Raw genomic sequence first — 15,370 nt, 5'->3', positions numbered from 1 at the left:
AACAATTCAAAGCTTTAAAAGGGTTCTCTGGGTATAGTTTAATGGCAAAGCATTTTCCCAATATGAACAAGGCCTGGGGCTTGATCCCTTACAAAGAACAAAATCATTGGAATTATGTGTTTTGGGTGTTAATAGACCTCCCTGTGTACAAAGATCTTGGACCAGTACTTTGGGGTGTTAAACAGCTCCTTATAACTATCTCTGTGTCTTCTAAGGACATTGTTCCATATGGAAGTTTTGTCTTTTTAGGGCCAGTTTGGTACACGACATTTTCCTATGGTATTATCCATTTCTTCCTGGTCTTTAAAACCTTTTCCATGGAGTTACATAAAGGATTCATGGGTGGGCATAATGCTGCATTTCTGTGATCCCTTCACTCAGGAGTCTAAGGCTAGAAAGTCACAACTTTGTTCAAACTGGCGAGGTGGCATAGCAAGTCTGAGGCCAGCTATGGCAAGTTTGACACCAGCCATAAGTCTGAGGGCAGCTTGGGCAAGCTATAGGAAGACTCTCTCAGAAAACATTTATGAAAAAATACAGTAAATAAAAGGCATTCATCACTTCACTCAGTGCAGGGCACTGGTGGCCCATGCCTTTAATTTCAGCACCTGAAAGGCAGAGGCAGGGGGATCTCTGAGTTTGAGGCCAGCCTGGTCTACAAAGTCAATTCTAGGACACCCAGGGCTACACAGAGAAACTCTTGTAAAACCAATAAATAAATAACCTTTATGATATTTAAATCATCCCCTTAGTATAGCTATATCCAAATTTTTCATTTCTTATTTTGTATATTTGTGCTTTTGTACTTTTTCCTCTTCTTGATCATATAAGCTATTTTATATAATAGCCCTTTAAAAAACAGAATCAGCTCATGTATTTACTTGTTTGTTTATTAGTACCATTGTTATCTAAGACTGTTTGTATCCTCTTTGTTGCCCAATGTGTTGGTACCTGCCCATAAATCCCAGCACTTGGGAGACGGAAGCAGGAGAATCAGAAATTGAAAGCCAACTGGACTACATAGTAAGTTGGAAGTCACGCTGTGCCATATGAGATCCGGCCTTAAAAAATAAGAAAGAATTAAATAAACATGTGTCTTTCTTGCTTCTTTGTTTCCCTTGAGTTTTTTTTTCCTGTAACTTTTCAAGTCTAATAATTTTCGACTGCAGTTTTCTTTTTTCTTTTTTTATTCACTACTGGGCAAACATGTTACTGTTGAACTATATCACCAGCATTCTTTAATTTTCTTTATTTGTTTTGAAATAAGTCTCACTAAGTTGCTCAGGCTGGCATTGGACTTGGAAACTTCCTCATGCCTCAGCCTCCCAAGTGCCGGGAATGTAGGCCCAAGTGTCCAGGCATGGCCTTCCTGGTTTTTAATTTAAGTGTGTTTAGGCTGGACATTTTTTCTTTGACTACTCCTTTAACTATATCTATCAAATCTGATATTGGTAGTTGCATTAATTACTTTTCTGCTGCTGCAATAAAACTCCATGGCAAAGAATACTTAGAGAAGGAAGGGTCAATTTGGGCTTATGGTTCCATAGGAATAAGAATCCCTGAGGTGGGGGCTGGAGGGATGGCTCAGTGGTTAAGAGCAGTGACTGCCCTTCCAGAGGTCCTGAGTTCAATTCCCAACAACCACATGGTGGCTCACAACCATCTGTGATGGGATCTGATGCCCTCTTCTGGTGTGTCTGAAGACAGCTACAGTGTACTCATATACATAAAATAAATCTTAAAAGAAAAAAGGGTTGCGGATTTAGCTCAGTGGTAGAGCGCTTGCCTAGCAAGCACAAGGCCCTGGGTTCGGTTCCCAGCTCCAGAAAAAAAAAAAGAAAGAAAGAAAAGAAGAGCCCCTGAAGTGGCACGGCAGGGCAGCAGGAAAAAGAGCTGAGAACTCACATCCTCTGCTTAAAGCAGAGGGAGCAAACCTGAAGTAGGGCTTAGAGAAGCTTTAAGCTCTCAAATCAGTTCCTGGTTCCAAAACTGTGCCACCAACTGGAGAACAAGTATTCAAATACTGAAACCTATGGGAAGGTGTTTCTCATTCAAACCACCACAATGTTGTTTCCCTAGCACTGCTGTCTAGAAATTCAGATTTTTAGTTGGATTTCTCCTTTGGCTCAAAAGTTGAGAGGTTTTGCATATTCAAATGGAAGATACATTTAATATCGAGTGCTTGTTTTATCCAGTTGTAAGCAAAGAAAATTGTCCCTGTGTTGCTTTTTGGAACTCACTGAAATTTTCTTATGGTTAATATTGATTTGTCATTTAGTTTTCCTGTGTCATTGCTGGCTGGCATGTGATATTTCCCAGAGAGACATGAATAATATCTGTTGAATAGCAAATAGGGCACCAACAAGAAACCAAAGAAACAGACAGGCGTTGGTGGCACATATCTTTAATTCCAGAACCTAGGAGTCAGAGGCAGGAGGATTTCTGAGTTGGAGGCCAGCCTCCAGAACAGCCAGGTGTATGCAGAGAAACTCTGATCAAAAAAACACAAAGAAAGGAAGAAAGGAAGAAAGGAAGAAAGGAAGAAAGAAAGAAAGAAAGAAAGAAAGAAAGAAAGAAAGAAAGAAAGAAAGAAAAAAGAAAGGAAGGAAGGAAGGAAGGAAGGAAGGAAGGAAGGAAGAGGAAGGAGGGAGGGAGGGAAAATGAATTCCTCTCAAGCCTAGCTTAGTGAACCAGTTATTTACACTGAAAAACTTGTGGCAGTAGCCATACAAATGAGGGTATATTACTACCCCTCACTGACAGGCATAAGTCTTATGATGGCCACCTGCACAGAACAGGTTAATTTATGTGTCTGTCCCACCAGAGCCTCCATCTGTCAAGACTCTAATCAGGATATGTTGTATATCATGTCAGGAAAGGTGTGACATAATATCAGGAACAGGAAGCTGGCCCATCACATTTTCATCCACACACAGGAAACGGGGAGGGGGGACTTGGCTGAGACTCAGACCCTCAAAGCCTGCCCCCAAGTAATACATATGTACTTCCTGTAGCAAGGCTCATCCTCTCAAGGTTCCATAGCCTCCTCAAACAGAACCACAAACTGGGGATCAGGTATTTAAATGCCGAGCCTATTCAGAACATTTCTCATTCAAGCCACCACAGCAACCCAGTCCTGTTAGTGCCCTGACATGCCATCCATGCATGGAGACAGGAATGTGTAATGTTCCTTCCAAAATTGTATCAGCCTTAGCTGTTGGATTATTATTGAAGAGGGCCCAGTGACTGAAAACGACAATGATTCCAACCCAGTTTGCATGGCATTGATGACAGGGCTCGCAGACACTGCTCTAAGTTGCTCTGTTTGCCACCTTTGAAGAGTCTAGCTCCATGCCACCTGTCTTAGACTTACTATTGCTGTGATGAAACACCAAAAAGCAATTTGGGGAGAAAATAGTTTATTTCACTCACAGTTCAATACGACTGTTCGTCACTGAAGGAAGTCAGGACAGGAATTCAGAGTAGAAACCTAGAGACAGAAGCTAATGCAGAGGCCATAGAAGAGTGCTGCTTACTGACTTTCCATGGTGGAACTCAGGACCACCAGTCCAGGGATGGCACCACCCACAAAAAGGTGAGCCCTCTCCATTCAATAGCTAATTAAGAAAATGCCCTACATGCTTGCCTACAGCTCGATTTTTACGGAGGCATTTTCTCAGTTGAGGTCCCTCAACACTGAAGACTCTAGCTTTTGTCAAGTTGACTGACTATCCATCACCACCCCAGAAAGAGGCTTGATTAGATAGCCTCCAATCCAACCTTCAGTTGGACGAGCTGATTCTACTGTTAGGAAATGGAACCAGTGAGGGATTCCACCTGTTGTAATTCTCAGCTAGCAATTGCTGCTGTAAAGTTGTAAACTGAACTTCTGCCTACCTCCACAACTGGAACCTAAACCCTATTGGAATCATTTGCTCAGGTTGGTTTTTTGTTTGTTTGTTTGTTTGTTTGTCTTGTCTTGAAACAAGGTCTATATTATGTAACACTGCCTAGCCCAAAACTCACCCTGTATCCCCAGGATGCCTCCAACCCACAGGGATCCACCTGCTTCTGCTTAAGTGCTGGCTATGTCAATTCTGTGGCACAAATGCATCCACACTCATGTGCACACAGTATACACATACACCATACACACTCCTAGCCATAAAATAATGAATTAAAAATAAAAGGAATTTGCCAAAAGTATAGCACAGTTAGTCTAGTGTTCATGAGGCTCTGGGTTCAGAGTCTAGTGCAAGGCACCTGTAGAACCAGTTAGGTCTGGGTTGATGGAGAAGGGAGGTTCCTGAGTACCAATATCAAATTTGATTTCTTGAGATGGTCTCTCACATACCCTAGGTTGGCCTTAAACGTCCCATGTAGCCAAAGATGTCTTCGAATGTCTGATTCTCCTGCCTCTACCTCCTAGACACTAAGGACATAGGCATGAGCCACCAACCCCAAGGCTTCGGACAGGCTGGGTAGGTACTCTATCGATTCAGTTATAGCGCTGGCCCACGAGTTACACTTCAGTTTTGTCAATTCTTTTTATCGTTTTTTTTTTTTTTCCCGTTTGGTTTGATTTGATTTGGTGTGCTTTTTACTTTTTGCTTTTTCTCAACACAAAGTTGTAGCCCTGGTTTTCATGGAACTAGCTCTGTAGACCAGGCTGGCCTCAAACTCAGAGCCACCTCACTGTGCCTCCCAAAAGCTGGGATTAAAGGTGTGCACCAGCCCCGCCCTACTAATTTTGTTAATTCTTGTTCATTTGTTCAAGTTGCTTTTAAAATACTTTATAACATTCTTTTCTTTTATATTTCCCTCTCTTAGCCAAGGTTCCAGATGATTTCTGTACAGTTCCTAAAAGTCAGGATTCTGGCTGGAGTGCCCGGCAGTGCCTTCATAAAAGCAAGAGAAGGACACCAGGGGTTCAGCCTGCCTAACATTTTGGGGCTGGAGGGAGTTTGGTTCCCTTGCACTTCAAAAACTTGGCTGTGTGTAATTCCCTGGCTTGTGACTCCATAATTGTGTACACTCATCTAAGAATGTGTGTCTTTATACATGATGCTCTGCGATCCTCACCAATAGACAGTAATAGAAGACTGAGGGAGAAGTTTTCAAAGGGAAGGAGTCAGTGGGATGACCCTGTGGAGCTATTCTTCTGTACTAGTTTGCACAGATCTCTGAGCTGGAAGGGGCAGTTCCATGGGTTTTGAATGTCCCTGTGTATTCCTGCATCTCTGCCAATGAGTGATGAATTCTGTGTGCTTTTCCACGCCTAAGTATCTGCATCTGTAAAAGTTAGTGTTTCTGAGTATTGCTCTGTCTCTGCTTGTGTGGGGGTTGTTAAGAATGGAGGGGGGCTTCTGAGTGCACCCCTGAGTTTCACTGTAGATATATATGTAAAAAGTGCACCGCTACGTGGCGAGTTTAGACTCTCCCCGTCTGGAAGAAGCATTACAACAGGAAATAGTCTAGATTCCGGCTTCCGGATGGAATTTCACTCTGAAAAATACCCCTTCCCGGTCCTCTCAATAAATGCAGCATTCTTTGTCTTTCTTCAAGAGGCTGAGTTGAGGGAGTGTGTGCTAACCTTGACCTCGGAGGCCATGCCTTTCAGGAGGTTTTGGCAGAACCATGAAATTCCACACCCTGCCACTTGCCTCTTGCCAGGCCCACTTCTTCCTCCTGGACCCTTTTATAGCCTCACATTATCTACCAGACTAATTCCAGTCTAAACTGTTCAGCGTGGCCAGATGAAGACACAGGACAATGGGACAAATGAACAGCACCAGGTTGTTGGTTTTGTTTCTAGCAAATACATTTATACAGGGGGGCAAGGGACAGATACGAGACAGAGACCAAAAAGTGCGGTTTTGAAAGAGTGAAGCAGACAGTGAGAAATAGAGAGAAAAACAAGCAATAGGTGGGAAAAGATAAACAGAGATAAAGTTAAGTTTATTTAGAAAGAGGACATAGCTTAGATGAGACCAAATGTAAGAAAAGACACATTCAGCCAGGTGTGGCAGCTCACATCTTTAGTCCCAGCACTTAGGAGGCAGAAGTAAGAGGATCTCAGAGTTTGAGGCTATCCTGGTGTACAGAGTGAACTCCAGGACAGTCAGGACTACACAGAAAAACCCCTGTCTTGAAAAACCAAGAAGGAGGAGAAGGAGAAGGCAATAGGGTGCACCCCTGTAATCCCAGCACTCAGGGGGCTGAAGCAGAAGGACTAGGAGTTTGAGGGGCATCCTAGGCTACACAGCAAGATGCTATTTATAAAAAAGAAGCTAGGGGCTGTGGATTTTAGCTCAGTGGTAGAGCGCCACCTAGGAAGCACACAAGGCCCTGGGTTCGGGTCCCCAGCTCCAAAAAAAAGAACCAAAAAAAAAAAAAAAAAAAGAAGAAGAAGAAGCTAAATATGAGGTCTTTTATCTATAATGTCAACATTCAAGAGGCTGAGGGAAGATGATCGTCATGAGGAACCTGGGCTACATAGTGAGTTGCAGTACAGCCTGAGCTATGTGTAAGACCTTGTCTAAAAGAGAAATAAAAGAAGGCTGGGGAGATGGCCTAGTGGTTAAGCACTTGCTGTTCTTGCAGAGGACCCAGGTTTGTGACTCCAGTTCTAGTGCAATCTGGCATCCTCTTCTGGGCCTTCTTGGGTACTGTATGCATGTGGTGCTTATGCATACATGCAGACAGAACATTCAGACACATAAAATAAAAATAAATCACTGCATCCAGGTGGTGGTGGCATAAACATTTAATCCAAGTACTCAGGAGGCAGAGGCAGGTGGATCTTGAGTTTGAGGCCAGCCTGCCTGGTCTACAGATCGAACTCTAGGACAGCCAGAGCTGTTACATAGAGGAATTTTGTCTGGAAAACCAACCAACCAACCAACCAAACAAACAAACAAATAAAGGGTAAAAAAAATGTATGTTTGGCAGGATTAAGTAGAATTAGAAAAAGATGGCTATAGGGTGGTGACAATCAGCAGAAAGGTATTAATGTTGAGTACTTATTATTTCTGAGGTATCATTTTCCCAGTTATCCATATGTTAACTCATTAGCCCTCACAGTGAAGCATGTGTACTGTAATCTTTTGTCTTATTCTACAGATAAGGACACCACAGCAAGGCAGTGACACCACCTCACTGCTAAGACTGAATCCAAACAACCTAGCACAGGGAGCATGCAGTTCACTGTTCTGTCATGTTCATCACATGAACATGTTGATAGGGACAAAGGATGTGAATGGGGGAAGATGGAGGTGAAGACAGATATGGAGATTGAAAGAGAAATGCTAGAATAGAGAAAGACAGTAGGAAATACATGGATGAATGCAACAGCACAATTAGGAAGATGAGTTGGAAATAACCCGAGAGAAGACAAGATGAGAACAAAGTGTAGGAACAGGATGCGAAAGAAGCCAAGAAACCAAGGGAGATTGAAATAGAAATAAGACAGACATTCTGGAAGAGCAATGTAGTCTAAGGAAAGGGAGACGGACCAAGATTAAGAATGTGTATTTGAGATATGTCATAGACAAGATGACCCAAAACATAGCTAAAGAAAGTAATAGGAAAAAGAACAAGATGAAGAGAGAATCTTAGAAAAAGAGCTGGAGACCTGAAGAGATGGTTCAGTGCTTAAGAACACTGACTGCTCTACCAGAGGACCAGGGTTCAAGTCCCACTACCCACATGGCAGCTCACAATGGCCTGTAACTCCAGTTCCAGGGGATTTGACATCCTCTTTTGGCCCACAAGGACAGCAAGCATGCATATGGTGCAAAGATACACATGTAGGCAAAATGCCTACACACATAAAATAAATAGGGAATGAAAAACAGGAGAAGGGTGTGACTGCTCTTCCAGAGGTCCTGAGTTCAATTCCCAGCAACCACATGGTGGCTCACAACCATCTGTAATGGGATCCGATGTCCTCTTCTGGTGTGTCAACAGTGTACTCAAATAAATAAAAGTAAATAAATAAATTAATTAAAAAAGAAAAACCTGGGGTTGGGGATTTAGCTCAGTGGTACAGCGCTTGCCTAGGAAGCGCAAGGCCCTGGGTTCGGTCCCCAGCTCCGAAAAAAAGAACCAAAAAAAAAAAGAAAAACCTATAAATAAGTAAAGAAAGAGAGAAAGAAAGAAAAGAAAGAAAGAGAGAGAGAAAAGAAAGAAAGAAAAAAAAAGAAAAGGAAGGAAGGAAGGAAGAAAGAAAGAAAGAAAGAAAGAAACAAAGAAAGAAAGAAACAAAGAAACAAAGAAAGAAAGAAAGAAAGGAGAAATAAATGAGCACATTTTGGGGGCATGTGAGGGAGTTCAGTGGGTAACATACCAGCCACCAGATGTCAGGATCCAAGTTAAATTTCCAGGCCCCATATAATGGTAGGAAAAAAAAATGACTCCTGAAATTCATTCACTGACCTCCAGTGGTATACACACACACACACACACACACGCACAGAGAGAGAAAGAGAGAGAGAAAGAGAGAGAGAGAGAGAGAGAGAGAGAGAGAGAGAGAGACCAAGACAGACACAGAGACACAGAGACAGAGATGCACACGGTTTAAAAATAAATTTAAAAACAAACTTCTGCCAACCACAGTATTGAGGACTGAATACTATTTGTATTCCCTATGTAGAAGATGACATTAACATCTCATGCTTCAGTGGCTAAACAGAAGCCATCAGATCCTCAGAACTGGAGAAGGGCCTTTTAATTTCAGCATTTGGGAATCAGAGACAGGCAGATCTCAATTCAAGGTTTGTCTTGAAACCCAACCAAAACAAACCAAACCAAACAAACAACTGTTCCGGGACCTTTATCTTCCCGCAGGCATCTATTTGTTTATTTTAAACAATGTCTTCCTCATTTTTATTGCTTGCTTTAAATCTCTTTGTTCAAAGTGATAATCTTTATAAGAATACTCATTTCCTCTTCACACCTGAAACTGATTTTTTGGGGTCCTCTCTGGATTCCAGTAACAAGTGTTTCCTTGTGGCAGTGTCTGTCAGCCCTAGGCTAGGCTCCATGGGATCAAAAAGAACAATTACAGTTGCCCTGGAGGAGAGGAAACAGCAGTCCTAGCTGAGAGGAAGAAAAGGTGACCCAAGGAACAAAGTACTCTGAGAATTTGGGAGTAAGGAAGTTGACACCTTTAATCACATGCTGGCTCCCAACACTTCTTGTATTTTTTGTATGACCTTGACTTCCCTGCTGGAGGACAGCTCCACCTTCCTCCATAAGCCTCACCAGCTCCTTTGAGACAGGACTGGGAATGGCATAGGTGTGTGGCAGACGCTGTGCTCCATGGGCTTCACCATCCAGTTCCTGGCAGCAAGAGAGTCCAGGATAAATTCAGACAGCTTGATTGTTGGCAGAGGGTCTGGTCTCTGTTTGCAAGCTGCTCCCTTGAACACGGAATTCTCTGGAGAAGATGGACAAGGGTTCTAGCATGGCAACATGGAGAAAGAGTAAAAGAACTTGGGTTTCTTCCTGGAGCAGAAGAGCTCAACATCTGCCCAGGAGGAGGAAGACAGAAAAAAAAGATAGAGACAGAGTTATGCTTTTGAAGCTGGAAGTCCAGGAAGCAGTCAAGCTCTAGGAGCCTGATTGTTGCTGGATGGGTAGGGTGTCTCCAGAGAGTGAGAATGCAGTGTCCTGACAAGAAGAACTAGGCCCTTTGTGGCTGTCTGAAGTGAGATAACAGATTTTCAACTCAGAAAGCCTGCAAGCCCAGCAGTCAGTCTACCAGCACCTGCTAACTCCATCACTTTCCACGCTTATCCTTTTCTGAGATGTTGGCAACTAGGGCAAGATAGAAAGACGTGGTTCTTTCTTGGGCCCAGTGCCCCAAATCCCAGTCTCCACCCTTTTTTTCCCACACTAACCCCCAACAGGGCATCATGTACTCTGGGCTGGTCTCAAGCTCTCTATATGGTTGAGTACAACACTGAACTTCTGATGCTGTCTCTACCTCCGTAGTGCAGATTATAGGCATGTGACACTGCACTCAATTTCTGTAGTGCTGGAGATCAGAGGCAGAGCATTGTGCTAGACAAACACTCTCCCAGGTAAGCTATATCCCCAGCCCCATTTCTCCTTCTTTCTACTGGGTCATTCTCAGCACAAAACAGTCTGTATCTCCTGTCTATAAAAAAATACATTCTTGCTGTGCATCATGTCTTTAATCCTAGCACTCAGAAGACAGAAGCAGGCAGGCAAGGCAGGCAGAATCAAGTCTCCATTGAGTTCCAGGCCAGCCAAGGTAACATAGTGAGACCCCATGTCAAAAATTAACAGGACAGTGGTGGCACACACTTAATCTCAGAAAGTACTCTAGTCCATTAGTCCTGTTTGTTAAAACATAATGCATGTTAAACTGGGTATGATAGCATACACTTTTAATCCCAGCACTTGGGAGGCAAAAGCAGAACGTTATAAATTCAAGGCCAGCCTCATCAACATAGTAAGTTCCAGGCCTGCCAAGGCTACCTAGTGAAAAGCCCTCTACCTGAAAAAAATACATTCTATATTTTTTCATGATATGCATTATAAAGTTTAGAATACTATTATATGTACAATTTGAATGCACAATAAAACTGTGTACCCTAACCACTCAGTTTCAAAAACATTATTTACTAATGACAAAATCACCTTTGGAAACCTTCCCTAAGTGCACCTCTTTCTCTTACCTGAAAGGTAACCACTTGTGCTGGAATTTTCCTTTTTCCATCCTCCTTTGTATGCTTTGAGAACATATTGCAGCATCCATGTATGGTTTTAATTCATGCATTTCTTTAAAATATGTTTTTGGTAACTTTTTTTCAATCAGCATTCAATTTCAAGTCTTGTCAATGTTGGTACGTGTAGCTATACTCCATTATTTTTAGTCCCTTTCTGTGTTCTAATATATAGAAGTGTCTCCCTGAATTCATTTACTCTCTGTATGCTTGCACTTCCAGTGTCTTGCTGTTATAAACAGGCCTTTGTGAACCTTACTATGCACTCTCAGTACAGAGGACCATTTTCAAACTCTTTGGTCACCTAGGCTCACCTCCCATTTTTTAGACATGGCTTTGCTCTGTTGCCCAAGCTGACCTGGAACTCCTGGAATCAAGTGATCTGACTATCTCTGGGTAGCTGGGACACTTGTGTAGCACCATGCCTGTGTGCATTTTAAAACGATTTGTACTTCTGTTCTTTGTTTGTTTGTATATATGTGTGTGTCACATGAGTGAGGATGCTCATGGATGCTAGAGGTATCAGATCTTCTGGAACTGCAGTGACTAGCAGTTGTGAGCTGTCCAAGAGAACTGGGTTGAAAGCTGGGAACACGACTCAGATCCCCCTGGAAGAGCAGCAAACACTCATAATTGCAGAGTCATCCCTCCAGCCTCCTGCTTTACACTCGTTAAAAAAAAAAAGCACTGAGGACCCTAAAAAATTTTGGTTTTTGTGAGATATAGCGACTGATATTTGCCATATTAGAAACTAAAACAAGGGGTTGGGGATTTAGCTCAGTGGTAGAGCGCTTGCCTAGCAAGCGCAAGGCCCTGGGTTCGGTCCTCAGCTCCGGAAAAAAAAAAAAGAAAAGAAACTAAAACAAGGGCTGGAGAGATGGCTCAGAGGTTAAGAGCACTGACTGCTCTTCCAGAGGTCCTGAGTTCAATTCCCAGCAACCACATGGTGGCTCACAACCATCTGTAATGATGCCCTCTTCTGGTGTGTCTGAAGACAGCTGCAGTGTATATGATAAATCAATAGATCTTTAAAAAAAGAAATTAAAATAAAAGATTCCAATATATACTTATTAATAATAAATACATTACATCTAACAGAACATTTGAATTTTGGGTTTTTGAGACAGTGAGAACTCACTCCATAATCCAGTCTGACTTTGAACTCACTGTGCAGCATACCTGGCCTTGAATTAGAAGCGGTCCTCATGCCTCAACCTTCTCAATTCTGGGATTGCACATATGAGCCACTGTGTCCACAAATAACTACATTTTCCAAAATAAACATAATTTAGTTAGTAAAGTAATATTATTTTACATTTTTTTGTAAATCTATTTAGTATATGACATAATAGAAGACAGATTCTCATATCTGCCTCTGCGCTCAATCTCTTGAGATATCATATGTCGTGTAACCTGTCAAAGTTCTATCCAAATTCTTTTTTTTTTTTTTTTTTTTTTGGAGCTGGGGCGGAACCCAGGCCCTGCTTGCTAAGCAAGTGCTCTACCACTGAGCTAAATCCCAACCCCTCTATCCAAATTCTTTAGAGAATGAAAGTTTTAAAAGCAAATTGCTTCTTATTAGTATTCCGACTGCAGAGTTCCTTGGGTCCATGGGCTCACTAGACAGTGCTATGAGAAACATTGTAGTACGAAGGATAGGTGCCTAGAGTATTGGGTCAGAGTACCAGCATCATTTAGCTTTACTTGAGAATGCCAAACATGCTTCTAGAGGTTGTATCAATTTACACCCTCATTCATGGTGTATCCATTCACTCTTGATTCATTTCGGTGTCCACCTTCTCCACTCCCTATAAGGTCACCAATGCTATCCATGCTGCTAGTGCCAATGAACTCTTCTCATTCCTCTTCTTAGTCCACTTCTCAGTGCTCTTGAGACATCCCAGACATATGCCACATCAGGACTGTAGGTGTGTACCTCTGTTTCAGTCTCTTGCCTTTGATCCTTTATTGGAGCCCAATCATGAACACTATTCCATTTTCTTTCTTTGTTTTGAAGGCAGTTTCTCTGTGTAGCAGCCCTGGCTGTTCTGGAACTTGCTCTGTAGACCAGGTTGGCTATAAATACATATAGATCTACCTGGCTCTGTCTCTACAGTGCTGGGATTGAAGGCATGTACCACCGCTGTCTGGTTCTCTTTCTTTACTTTATCTCAAGCCAATCTTTTTTATCTCACCCTGTAGCTTTGTCTGACCTCAAACTCCAATAGTTTGAGATCTGCCTATTTCTGGCCTTCAGTTATTGGAATTAAAGGTATGTATCTTCACATGCAACCCTATTCTCAGGACTTTTATTGGATCCCTGTGCTGATGACTTCCATTTATATCTGAAGCCTATACCTCTTCCCTTGGATGCATACACTACCACCCGTGTGACTTCTCCACTTGGATGTTCAAAGGCTTAACATATAAAACTGAACATTTTCAGTGACAGAGTCTTACTCTGTATTCCACGCTTGCCTCAGACTCGAGGCAATCCTCTTGCCTTGGTCTCCCAAATTTTGGGATTACAGGCATGAGCAACCACACCTGGTTTTTCTACAAGTGAATCATTGGTCTCCCCTTGAAACCCTATCTTCCTTCTATTTCATTTCAAAGGCTGAATAATAATAATAACATGAACATGCCAGATGTGGCAGCACATGAGTTTAATCCTAACATAAACAAAACAAAGTAATAAATGATAGAAATAGTTAAAATCAATTTTTCAATAAAATTATGACACACTACTTCATTTTCTTTGGGCTTTTGTTTCTTGGTACTGAGGACTAAACTCAGGGCCTTAGACATTCTCTGCAGGTATTACCTCCTGATTTTACCTTTTTTTTGAGACAAGATTTTACTAAGTGGTATAAGCTGGCCTTGAACTGAACATAACCCAGGCAGGTTTTGAACTTGTGACCCTTCTTCCTCAGTTTCCTATGATATCATGCCTAGCTCCACTATGACTTTTTCCACTTTTGTTGTGTTGTCCTTTTGCCTCCATATATGAACTGAAGCATGTCCCCATCACCACACAGAGCACTAATAATATGACTACATATTAAAAATTAATTAAAAATAAATTACTACCTTAATAGACTTCCATTGTTTTTAAAATAAAATCCATTGTCCTTAGCATAGTCTAAAAAGCCCTACATAATTCACTTCTGTCTACTTTGACCTCGAATCCCAATACTCTCCATTTAACCCATGATGATGTAGCCTTCCCACAGCTTGTAATTAAAGTTGTCCATTGACAACCTTCGGAAACTGGTTACAGGACACCTGCCCAATGAATAACAAACTCTACAGATAACAGTCCTCTACATAAAATGCCATAGCTTGTGTAATATAGCAGGACTCCATCTCCAAAAGGCAAAAATCCTATAACATTTGCAGCTAAACTATACACATTATCCTAGTCCATCTCTAGAGGACTTACAAGAGCCAATACAATGTAATGCTCTACAAATACTTGTCATAGTGTGTTGTTTAGGGAATGATGACAAGAAAAAAATCTATGCATATTCATTACAGTGCTTTTTGTTTTTGTTTTTGAGAGACAATGTTTCTCTGTATAGCTCTGGCTGTCCTGAAACTCACTCTGTAGACCAGGATGGCCTTGAACTCAGATATATGCTTGTTTCTGACTCCCAAGTGCTAGGATTAAAGCCATGTGTCACCACACCCAGCCTTTTCCCAAGTTTTTTTGACTTGAGGTTGGTTGAATCCATGGATGCCAGTTCTCTACAAGGTCTTCCTACTTATTGAAGCCTTTCCCTGGAGTACATTCTTTTATTTTAAAGATTTATTTATTTATTTTATGTATGTACACTGTTGCTCTCTTCAGACACACCAGAAGAGGGCGCTAGATCTCATTACAGATGGTTGTGAGCTACCACGTGGTTGCTGGGAATTGAACTCAGGACCTCTGGAAGAGCAGTCAGTGTTCTTAATTGCTAAGCCATCGCTTAGCACTCCCTGGAATACTTTCATCTGCATTCTTCTTTTGCTGATTCCCATTCTTTCAAGCTTTGCTAGACCCCTAAAGCTACACACTACAACTCCCCAAATTCTTTTCTCCTGTCACTCTGTTCTGTTCATTCATAGCCTTACTGGAATTTATAATTGTGCATGTTTGTGTGTTGTAATCTTCTGCGCATTTATGTCCCATCATCTCCAGTACCACACTGGTCATTGTGAGAGTGGAGTGTGCTCAGCACCTTCCTGTTTGTGATCCTTCTTGCTGCATGACTTGTGCCTCACACGGAGCCTAGACTACATGCTCAAAGAGACATTCACAAGAGTCAGCTGAAACTTAAGCAAGTGAAGAGGAATGAGGGAAAAGTGAAGAGAGTTCCATGTAATGGCAGCAAACGTGCAAAAACTCAGCCTTCATCCCAACACTCAGGAGCCTGAAGCAAGAGGACTCATTGCAATTCCAAGGTCAGCCTAGATTCCAGAGTGAGGCTCTGCCTCTAAAAATAAAAAACAAAACAAAACAAAGAAGCAAAAGAGAACAACAACCAAAAACCTCCAGAGGTTATATACATGTATGAAATTGTCAAAGAATTTTAAAAATTAAGGTTTAAAAAAACCTTCAGAGGCTAGATAGA

Source organism: Rattus rattus, chromosome X (genome assembly GCF_011064425.1).
Source record: "Rattus rattus isolate New Zealand chromosome X, Rrattus_CSIRO_v1, whole genome shotgun sequence".
NCBI lineage: Eukaryota > Metazoa > Chordata > Mammalia > Rodentia > Muridae > Rattus > Rattus rattus.
This window is presented reverse-complemented; position numbering follows the sequence as displayed.